Raw genomic sequence first — 12,602 nt, 5'->3', positions numbered from 1 at the left:
ATCTTTAGTAATTGGTTGAGTTGTTGATTTGTTGCTGCCAGTAGTTTTAGATCATCCATGTATAGCATATGTGTGATTTTGTGTGGGTATGTTCCAGTAATATTGTATCCATAATTTGTATTATTTAGCATGTTGGATAGTGGGTTCAGAGCAAGGCAGAACCAGAAAGGACTTAATGAGTCGCTTTGGTATATTCCACTCTTAATCTGTATTGGCTGTGATGTGATATTATTTGAATTTGTTTGGATATTGATTGGCGACTCCATGTTGTCTTGTGCACTACGACCAGATAACAGGTATACTTGAAAAAAGAAACAGCATTGGTCGTATATTTTTTACTATTGCAAAATCGATTTTCTGTCACTGCCTAGTGTGCATATTTAGGGTAGTGAGTGCTCCTACATAAACCAGTAGTTGTAACTCTTCCATAGTTGTATTTTCATTTATTTTGTTGTGTATGATTGTGTTGATAGTTGTTATTGTTGTTTCGACTTGTGGGTTATTTGGTGGTCTATGCAAGAATGGTCTAATGTCTGTATTTGTGTCTTTGTATTCTATATATGTTAACTGAAATTTTATTATTATTATTATTAGGAATGTATTATAATATTTTGGTGTGGGTTGTTCCTGGCCAGATGTAAGAAAGACCCATAAGATCTTTCAAGCACTTTTGTTAGTATTTAGTTCCCACAAATATAAAAACAATATTTTAACGTTCTCAACTTTATTTTAATTCGAATTTACTTCCTTCAAAACAACAACTTCTCGATTGTTCCCTTTCTCTCTCGACACACCAGTCGACAGACATGAGCGAATTGTTTTTAGTTTGTTTTCCGATGCTGTCCTCCTCGACATCTGACTGTCTTAGTCAGTCCTTAAAAGTTATATTCTTTGTTCTGTATATAACTTTCTGAACATAAGCATATCAATGCTGCTTTCTCATTTCATATATCCAGTGTACAGGTCGTTTCTGCCATAGACATCTTTGTGGAATTCCACTGAAGATATAAGCCCCGTGTAAGATTACTGTGTACCCTGGCTGGTTACCCTGGTGGCTGTGCCACCTCATTAGAGAAGAGACTATCTTAACAGGAACACGTATCTGAGAAAACGCCTGTCGATTCCTGCAAGCAGCCGACAGGAGTCGGCGGGGGTTCTTCAACGGGGCGTGGCAGCAGGGGTGTCCGTGATGTGATAATTACCCCTCACGGCCAGCACCGCTCGCGGGCAGCTTCGCTGTTTCTGACAAGCTGGAAACAGCGCCGGCAGCGTCCGGCAGGAGTAGGCTGGTACTGAGCGAACAGCTCACTTGTCAGAGCTACCAGCAGCCAAGGGCAGGCTAGCAGAACAACGGCGAGGGACTCAGCGATGGAGAGATGTAGAGAGTTTTTAGGGTAAGACTGAAGGAAAATGCCGATAGAGACCTTTCATTATCCGAAAAAGAAAACGTTGTTAATTAACATATTTTGGCTAGAGTATGGTATGTGGCACAGATGGTATTAGTACCGAAACTAATCACGGATACGACGAAATCTGGAATAGTCTGTTGTAATGTACCTGCGACAAGTAAAGCCTACATTTGTCTGTGAAAATGGACTCGATAAGCAACCTGAGTTATCAGGAATCGGAATATGACCTGCGCGACACAGTATGCGTCTTGTATGAGTGTCAGTTCCACTATCGTTTAAACCCTCAACGGATCGCTACAAGAAAAACTTAAAATTCATATTTGGATAAGCTATCTGACTGCGTATTTGAATAAGAATTTACAAGTGATTCAGAATCTGGCTGGATTGCAGTACAAGACATGTTGTGGTGTGTCAGGCATTCTGTTTTGGCCCGAAATTCTGCACTCACCTCTTAGATGACTGCCTTTTTCCAAGTGGTTTACAGCAATTCGCAGCAGCGTGCAGCAGCAGCGGCCAAAGCTTATTGTTACTAAGAATGAATTTAATAAAAAGGAGTTTGCTTGGTTCCTGTTAACTACGAAATACCTTGTAAGAAGGCGTTTCATAAATTCTGTCTAATTTATGAATTTAATAAAAAGGAGTTCGCTTGGTTCCTGTTAACTACTAAATACCTTGTAAGATGGCGTTACATAAATTCTGTCTATTTAAAAACTTCAGAAATCATCATGACCGATAATTAATAATTATGAAATGCCTGACAATTACCTTGTTAGTGTCAATAATGGTTTAATGCCAGATTAACCACTTATTTCATTTCAAAGTTACATTAACATTTAATAACCACAGCATATTTACGAATTGGATGTGGAGAATAGTTATTATTATTTCGAGGATAAGGACGTTTCTTTCACTGACAAGCAAAACATGAGATTAGAACGAAATTTTCACTCTACAGCGGAGTGTGCGCTGATATGAAACTTCCTGGCAGATTAAAACTATGTGCCGGACCGAGACTCGAACTCGGGGCCTTTGCCTTTCGTGGATAATTGCTCTACCAACTGAGCTACCCAAGCACGACTCACGCACCGTCCTCACAGCATTAATTCCGCCAGTACCTCGTCTCTTACCTTCCAAACTTCACAGAAGCTCTCCTGCGAACCTTGCAGAACCAGCACGCCTGGAAGAAAGGTTACTGCGGAGACATGGCTTAGCCACAGCCTGGGGGATGTTTCCAGAATGAGATTTTCACTCTACAATGGAGTGTGGGCTGATATTAAGCTTCCTGTCAGATTAAAACTGTATGCCGGACCGAGACTAGAAGTCGGGACCTTTGCAAAGGTCCCGAGTTCGAGTCTCGGTCCGGCACACAGTTTTAATCTGCCAGGAAGTTTCAAAACATGAGATTATTGCAATCTCGGACTAACAACCACGAGCCCAACCCTGCCATTGTGCTTTACGATACGCTTGCGAATTTTACCTTGAATTCACTCTTCAAACGTAGTTAAGCCATTTAAATCCCTCCTGGCCCCAAACATGAAATTAAACCTTGAGTGTGGTAAGATCTGCCAGCGCCGACGTGAGGGCAGCGTGACACATCTTCTGTCTCCGAGCTCTCGATCGACACTACTGAAATTTTACTCTCGCAGACACGCCCCGTCTTCAACAATGCTTAGAACCGCGCTCAAAGTTTCATCCTCAGATTGTTACTATCGATATCTGAGTGCTTATTTATTTCCAAATTACACAATGCAAGGAATAGCCTTCAGTTGGCTATATTGTTTTCGATACTCAATATAGTACAGTATTTAATCAACGTACTGGAGAGTTCTGACACACTCCTTACACTGTTTTGCTTGGAAGTATAGCAAACAAAGTTAAAATGTTGATTCTTTACTACATAGTGAAGAAAAAAGAGGACTGCGGGAGATAAAAAAGTGATGAGATAGCTTACTTTCGTATGAAACGCGGAATGGAACACAAGTCCGCAGGAATCCTTTAACAGCTGGAATTTTGAAACAGATGAGATCAAATTGCCAGATCCCACCAGTGGATATCTACTATGTGATCAAAAGTATCCGGACACCTCCAAAAACATACGTTTTTCATATAAGGTGCATTCTTCTGCCACCTACTGCCAAGAACTACATATCAGCGACCTCAGTACTCATTAGACATCGTGAGAGAGCAGAACGGGGCGCTCCCCGGAACGCACGGGCCTAGAACGTGGTCAGGTGATTGGGTGTCACTTGTGTCACAGGTCTGCACGCGAGATTTCCACACTCCTAAACATCCCTAGGGTCACTGTTTCCAATGCGATAGTGAAGTGGAAACGTGAAGGGACACGCACAGCACGAAAGCGTACAGGCCGACCTCGTCTGTTGATCGACAGTTGAAGAGGGCAGTAATGTGTAATAGGCAGACATCTATCCAGACCATCACACAGGAGTTCCAAACTGCATCAGGATCCACTGCACGTACTATGACAGTTAGGTGGAAGGTGAGAAAAGTTGGATTTCATGACCGAGCGGCTGCTCGTAAGCCACACATCACGTAGGTAAATGCCAAACGACGCCTCGCTTGGTGTAAGGAGCGTAAACATTGGACGACTGAACAGTAGAAGAGCGTTGCGTGGAGTGACGACCCACGTTACACAATTTGGCGATCCGATGGTAGGGTGTGGGTGTGGCAGATGCCCGGTGAACGTCATCTGCCAGCGTGTGCAGTCCCAACAGTAAAATTCGGAGGCGGCGGTGTTATGGTGTGGTCGTGTTTTTCATGGAGGATGCTTGCATCCCTTGTTTTGCGTGGCACTATCACAGCACAGGCCTACATTGATGTTTTAAGCACCTTCTTGCTTCCCACTGTTGAAGAGCAATTAGGGAATGGCGATTGAATCTTTCAGTACGATCTAACACCCTTTCATAACGTACGGCCTGTGGCGGAGTGGTTACACGACAATATCATCCCTGTAATGGGCTGGCCACCGCAGAGTTCTGACCTGAATCCTGTAGAAGACCTTTGGGATGTCTTGGAACGGCGGTGGCAGGCTTCACCGACCGACATCGATACTTCTCCTCAGCGCAGCACTCCGTGAATAATGGGCTGCCATTGCTCAAGAAACCTTCCAGCACCTGATTTAACGTATGCCTGCGAGAGTGGAGGCTGTCATCAAGGCTGAGTGTGGGCCAACACCAGATTGAATTCCAGCATTAACGATGGAGGGCGCCACGAACTTGCAAGTCGGTATATTACACAGAGTACTGTCACCTACTGAACTGGATATGAAGTAAAACTAGATTAGCTGCGGATTGTATACAGGGACGTTCAATTAATCCAAAGTGAACACGATGGAAAGGTAACATACCCACCAATATCGGCAAACATATCCACCCAACATTAATATCGAGTAGCGAATGAAACAACAGCAACAAGTTAAAACTTAGCTCAATTACACTCTGTGGAAATACTAAGTATTCTTACTATGAAGAAGAAGCCACTCTGGAGCACAGATTTCTGCGCACCAAATACAAGTCGATACTGCCGTAGACAAAAATTAAATTCGGCTTCATGAGTAGAACAGACGGAAGATTTGTAGGCCTTCAGCTAACAGAAGTTCTTAAACCGGAGAAGAGTTACTATCCGTGAACAAAACAAAACTCTGCACTATGGCTGATGAGAAAGAGCCCTCTACTTGATAAGTGGAAGCGACAAAGAATTCTAAAGTTCTGCTAATTTTCTTAGGATAGAGAGACAGATATAAGTGGTTTTAAAAATTTAAAAGCCTCGTATAGAATCTGGTTGGAAATTTTTTGATCATAAATACCGACACAGGCAATGAGTGGTTGTATCTAAGGAGGACACCAGCCAACACGTCCTAGAGGAAGGACTGCGGAAAGCTACTGAACATCATTTGCTACCAGGTACACTTTAAAACAATTTATTAACCACCAATACACCGCTCAACTAATAAAAAAAATTAGAGATGAAACTTGAGCTTCCACCTTTAAAAAGACATTGAATGTGAAAGCCAGGAGCGAAACGATTCAGATAGTCTTTAAAAAATATTCACAAAAATTGCAGGCTATTAAGACATCACATATTAATAATTTACATTGAGAGGCATGCAGACGCAGAAGCAGGGTGGCCCCATGTCAGGTCAGTGCACGAACCAGCAGACGACACAACAGACACCAGACGTAGACATCGGGACCCAGTCTTCCGGCGACAGCAAGCAAAGAAAGGCAGTGCACTACAACCTACACAGAAAATCCGTATTAAGCAGTGAATAGGCAAAATAAAACCAAAGCCTTTGCCCCGGCTGTAAAAGAAATCCAATAACTCATATTAAGTTTAAAGCGCCACTGGATGTTGAGTCGCCGCCCGATACTAGTTAAAGTTAACAGGTTCGAGCGGGATACACACCTAAAACGGAAGTGCTACCGGCTATGGATCAAAATTACTAATATCTTATAGAATCAATATTTCGATAATCTTCATAAATACAGAAGCATCGACAACCAAAGATATACCAATAACCTATTATTTTCTTAATGATCAAATCAGAGCTTCTTGAGAACTTCATTTGTCCTCATGGAATTGTTTTTAGCACAGTTTTCATATAGTTCAACAAGCAACATTTAAACATCATAGAAAAAAGTTCCACTTATTTTTCGTAAAGGTTATTGTGGCATCTAAGGGTAAAGAAGAAAGTTACTGGGTGTAAGAAACAAGTTAGTAGCACTAAAAAAAGCGGATCTGTTATCTAAAGGCCGACATAGTGACATGACATGCCTTAGTAGGCACAGACCTCTAGGTCTTAAAATTAAATCACCAAAACAACAGTTTGCGCTGTATTTAAAATTGGGCACTCAAAAAATTTTAAAACGATTTACTCTAACCATAAGCAAATTTCGTCACGGGAGAGAGCTGAGCATGTGCGGCAAACCCTTTCAGAATCATATTAAATAAAAATTTGGGATCGCAGCGCAAAAACATTTGAAAAATCAAGAGATGCATCAAACACAATATGTGGATATAAGTCGCTGGAGAACATACGCCGGCCGGTGTGGCCAAGCGGTTCCAAGCGCTTCAGTCTGGAACCGCGCGACCGCTACGATCGCAGGTTCGAATCCTGCCCCGGGCATGGATATGTGTGATGTCCTTAGGTTCGTTAGGTTTAAGTAGTTCTAAGTTCTAGGGGACTGATGACCTCGGTAGTTAGGTCCCATAGTGCTCCGAGCCATTTGAACCATTTTTTAGGTGTGCTGTCCTCGGTCAATGGAACTGATTGAGATGTTATCAGGAAGGCTAGTTACTTACAAAATAAATCATATACATTACTCCTCTAAGAAACAGTGGCTATTATTGTACAAATTAATGGGATGAAAAGGTAGTGACAGTCGTAACACTATCAGTAGTCGCCGTAGTAAAATAATGATGTTAGTACCAGTAGCATCTTCAGAAACTGGATACTGAGGAAACAGTTGGTACTGTTTATAGCAACACTGATAAATTAATTTGTACGTATCAACTACGTTAGTTATATTATGTATCTAATGACAGGAAAGTAACATGGGAACAGCGTGAAATTTTGTTCAGTTTATAAAGTAATATTGAAGTACTTCTTAAAAAATAGTAATTATCATCAGTTACAAGTATGAAGCAAATATACACTAATTTGTGTGGTAACGTGGTCTGTAGTAATGATCTTGATAATAAAATAAGCTGTAGGATATTAAAATTGCAGTATCTTGAACACAGAACACAACGTCAGTTTGGCATAAAGTGCACTACGTGCTTGTACATGTGAATGATTAATATTTCGGTCAGATAGTAATAATGCCATCTACATTCTGTGTATACAGAGAGGTGACACAGCAGGTTTCTCATTCATAGGTAATGTACAAGCGAAAGAGCTTATAGCTCAATTGTATGCATGGGCATGCTGATGCAAATTGTTAGTATATACTACCAACGCAAGACATAAAATATTCACGCTTTATTTGAGATGATGAACTCCATCTCTTTCAGGAACAGTAGTAATTCACTATCTGCTCTGAAACAGCATGCATAAAAGAAATGGAGCCTATCGCCTATCATATTTACTGAGAATGTCATGAGGATCGTAGATACAATTCAACCAAATGAAGAAGACAAGTCGCAGCAAACACAGGATGGTTTGGTACGAAGCGCAATTCGGGTGTATAATTGTTAGAACTGGAAAATTAATAGCAAATAAATTCGAATCACTCTGCGATTGTTTAAGTAGAACAGCTATGAGCTTACTGCTGAATATAGCTGTGTGATATAAACTCAATTTCTGACACAATTTCATGATTATCTTAATGGTAATACTGGAGCTGTGTGCTTGGAAATGCAGCTTTGCGTGCTCCGCTGTGGGATGGTTTGGCGCCAGAGACATTAATACATACTTTTTTGTGGCCAGAAGGCAGTCTGTGAATTTCATTCGGTGAAGAGTGTCTCCTTTGGAGCTATGGGCAATTTTCTCGGAAGTCTGTTAGCAACCCGCTATGCATCGTTTGAAAACCGAGCTCTCACCCCTACACCTGTAACATCCACGAGATAAATTTCAGCTACAGTGTGACGAGAGGAAATTATGCCTCTAAAAGTTATGAACATTATCTATCCGACATATGAAAAAACAGTGAAATAAAACGATGATAAATATTAATTATTTATATAATATTTTGTGATGTAATTGGACATATCGATGTGTATCATACAAACACAATGATAATTGTAAATTCCTTTTATGATTTGCGTTTGTCTTTCTTTGTTTTTACCTTTTGTTGGTTGGCTTTTGTAGGTTGAGGACGCAAGACGCATATTAAACTGAGGTCTGTTAAGAGATTGTAATTATTTGTTAATTATTACTTGGGAATAGAGTTCATTATTATTGTAAATATGAGTGAATAATTATTTGTAACTTTAATTCCTCTGTCAATAAGTATTATCTGTGTTAATTATTTCTTTCCGCTGCAAGGAGCGCAGCCATTGATGATAGCGATATGCTTGATGAAAATTAGCCTAAATAGTGCAAAATATGAAAGTAAAGTTCAATAAGCATTCAAATACTTATCCTGTTAAAAGGAAATTTGCTCTAACAATAGAAAGTCTCTATCAATTGTCTGCCACCATTTCAACAATTATCTCAGCGTTAAATTCAAGTTATGCAACTCTGCAGACATAAAAGCCGAAGGTAATAAAAATGTGTAAAAATAAATTGCACCGGTGGTCCCGAACTTATTTTAATGCAAATAATTCGAATCGGATTGATTCTTTAAAAAACAGTGCTCATAACACGATCCATATAACAAACTTTTTCTTGCTGATGTATGGAGCCGAAATAAATCACGCACGAGTTGCGAAGAATATTGTTTCAGGTAACATACGTCAGTGTTGTGCGCGGCTGATATTCGGTGGTTTTAATGATCATTTTGCTGAAGATAACTGTTTTCATCATAATCAATAGTTGTATAGAATCTGTTGTATGAACTGTGCTTTAGTGATGACACTTACACAGTTTACAGACAAAACTTTAACACAGCGTTAACTTGGATTTCTATAGCAACTTGACGAAATCTTTAGCCAGGAGAAAAAAATATTTTGTAATTAGTCACTGTAATGATATAACATTATCATTTTCATTTACGAATTATTTGAATACCAAACCACTGAATAACACAGCGAACGCCACAACCATATCGTCAGTAAATTCACCAGCTGCCCTACAGTCCCCAGTGAGAAGTAGAGCTTCATACTTTTGCCCTTCTGCACAAATATCAAAGGGTAAGACACTGTGGCACCATCCAGGCAGCGTTGCGATTACTCTAAAAATCTGGTTGACCCAGAAGAATGGTGCCTCTCTAGTGAGTGTCCTTGGTCCCCAAAGCTGATGACACTACTTCGGCCCAGTAGCAATTTCGTGTTTGAGAATGTGCGTCTTGTACGCAAATGGAAGGAAGTAACTTTTTATTTCCTGGTTTTTTTTTCATGATTTTAGCAACAAATTTCGTCTGTCACCATGGCAACGGTATAGGGTGGACCACACCTCGTTGACTTTTTGAAATGACGAGGTTGAGAAGTAGCATGCAAGTTAAAATCAGTTGGTAGGGGGCAAACACTGGATAGGTACTTTTGAAGTGATTGCATCTTAGCAGCCGTCTGATGCTGCTCGCATACTTTGCTGCTCCTGAGGAAATGTGAGGTAAGAATCTCCGGTAGCACTATCCATATTTTCAGCAGCTCGCTTGCTTGCCGATTTAATGTATTATAAACTCTAATATTGGATTCGTTAACTCTGAATTCATTCTTTCCATTAAATTTTGGTACCTCCCAAAGACTCAGCGTCATTCTTGATTAATTTAACTGAATATTTACCCTCTGTCAAGTTGTTGTTAATTTCATGAGGCACGGAGAGAAAATAAACTTCATTTACTTGCAGATTTAACTCAGGTTTCAAGATCTTTTAACTCGTTCTTTTGTGAGACCGATGACCTCGCAGTTTGGTCTCTCCCACGAATCAATCAACCAAACAACTTTTCTTGTTTAGGTGACCTTTCTGCACATAAAAAAATAAAAAATTAAATACTGGTCGTTGGTAAGAGCATCAATTGAGAATTGCTGGACCCATGTGGATAATTTTTTAGGAAAAGAAAAATTGGAAAAGTTTCCTGGAAAATTTGGCAAAACCTGAAAGTATTTTTCTATGGGATTTGTATACGAACTCAGGACCGTAGCCCGCGATTCGGACAACGGATATGAGTAATTGTTTTTTTGTTTTGTTCGCTGTGGTCCTGTTATCACGAAAAAATTCGGAAAAATTGCGAAAGTAAGTTCGCAAATTCGGACAAACTTCAAAAATATAATTTTTGTATGCACTCTCGTCATAAATAACGATAGAAACGACATTTGATCCTTTTTTCCGTTGTTTCTTATGTTATTGGGATAGAAATACACCAGCTGAATGTTTTCAGTTGGAAAAGACATTAAAAGATCAGAAAAAAATCTGGAAAAACGAACTAGAGCCTAAATTAAAGTAAAGTTACATTTGCACTTATTTGGGTTGTTTCGCTGTCGGTCCTAGAAATTTAGTTATCTTGTTTCTATTCCAATTCCAATTTATTTCACTAGTACGTGTGCAAATGACGTTCGCCTACTGACTGTCAAATTTTGAATCAAGCCTATCGGTTACATAATGACGAAAAATTGAATCAGTTGTTCTTTTCATTTTAATTGTGATTGTGTACTAAGTTCACCGAAATTGTTTAATGAAATGAATTAGGTTTCCCAGTTTTATCTCAATCAAATTTACAAGTTTACCTACGAAATGCTGGGTTTGAAGTGACAAACAGTTATACAGTAACAACAGCGTGAATCAATAGCCCAGTTTCAGTTGAACTGTGGTTATTCGTGTTGCACATTGCATCGCAATCAACGCAGTTCAATTGAATTGATACAATTTAACCGCACCAGAAAGCCGCCAATAAGGCGGACCAATTTGGGTCGCAGAAAACGCAATACTACAAACCAAATGAATTTTCGGTCTAATCAAAATGCAGAGCTACGCGATGAGCGAAATGAAACTGAACGTAATCGATTGTTATAAAGATGTTCAGCACGTACACAAGAAGAAAGAGAAAATGTAGAAGAAGATGATATGCGTCGCATGAGACATCATCAGTCAGTAGAAACTGGTCACAAGATAACGAATTTGAATAACCGTGCAAGAAGAGAAACGTTGCTTTCAATACTTACTGAGTTGTCTTCCGTTAGAACGTAACAATAGATTGCAGTGTAGACGAATAACTTGCCACTCGATCGATGATTGTTGTGAGGCAAATTCTAAGGAACTGAAATACAGAAATTCAACCCATGGATTTTGTTGCGCAAATGGCGATATCAAATGAGGGCCATTGACGCAGACACCAGAGCCATTGATCTTATTGCTTTCTGGAACAGGAATAGATCCCACACATTTCCTAACAAAAATCCAGAAACTCAACTGTTGTTGTCAAATGACCTCATTTGGCTCAACAAATGTCCAAGAATTCATCTCACATGTAAAATTTCCCACTGAATTACTTCTGAATATACCTCCCATTAAACTGAATACCCATGACCACAATCGCCAATAGAAACAGTCATCACTAAAAAATACATTTTTTCTCATTTTTACTTTGATTACACCTTTCCACTAGCTTGTCACAAATACACAAAACAAACACAAATTTATTGAAGTTTAGAAAGCACAAAGTCTGTGCAACAGGTAGCTGCAAATAAATATAACCTGTCGTATACCCAGTTGGTGAAATTAACTATGTCGGCCTTGTCCTTGAGCACAGTGGCCAGTTACAAGGATAATTAAATTATTATTTTATGAAACCATCGAGCACTGCACTCGCTCGTCGTGTATCACTACTGTTTGGTTTTATTAACTAGGGAGTTAACTCCACTCCCTCTATACGCATAAACTGGTCTTGGGTTGGCGTTAACTCACAATAGAACCACCAAACTATGAACTTTAGCAAAATATATCTATGATCCCAAAATATAGTTAAGCCACCATGGCACTCACAACATTTGTCCACAGAGCACCCAACACAAAAGCTACAATAGGTAAAATGTTTGAATACAAGAAAATCTGTCTACCTCTGAAAATACTGAAAAATTCTCTTTGAATGCGACTGTGATGAGTTCAAGTACTGTAACATTCGTATGGATTAATGGAAACGTGTATCGATAATCACCCATTTTATAAAGCTACAAACGTAACGCCTCAATACAGAAATCATGTTCTACAGTTCAGGAAATATCGTTAAAATGAGCGCTCCAAGACTTATATCACGAAGCAGACAATGAGCACTCATTCGCTCAAGTCTCCGAGTGAATAACAGACTGATTTCAAGTGCACTCAAATCTTATACAAGTATGAAGTATCCTAGGACATCCACATCCTGGAGTAACAGCCACTGACTACGCTTGTTTTATCCATTAAATCAAAGCTTTCTCGACCAGTCACGTCCGGCTTACGTATGTAATTGGCTTGCAAGACTCGGATCCTCAAAGAGCATCTTACAAGCATCCTACTGAGAATGATCAAAGACAGATATGCAAAGATCAATACCTGGCTACAGCATATGTATTTGAAATGCGCTTGCGGTTTAGGAATGC

This window comes from Schistocerca piceifrons, chromosome 4, assembly GCF_021461385.2.
Source record: "Schistocerca piceifrons isolate TAMUIC-IGC-003096 chromosome 4, iqSchPice1.1, whole genome shotgun sequence".
In the NCBI taxonomy this organism is placed as follows: domain Eukaryota; kingdom Metazoa; phylum Arthropoda; class Insecta; order Orthoptera; family Acrididae; genus Schistocerca; species Schistocerca piceifrons.
The sequence above is the reverse complement of the archived record's forward strand: the minus strand, read 5'-3'. Positions refer to the sequence as shown.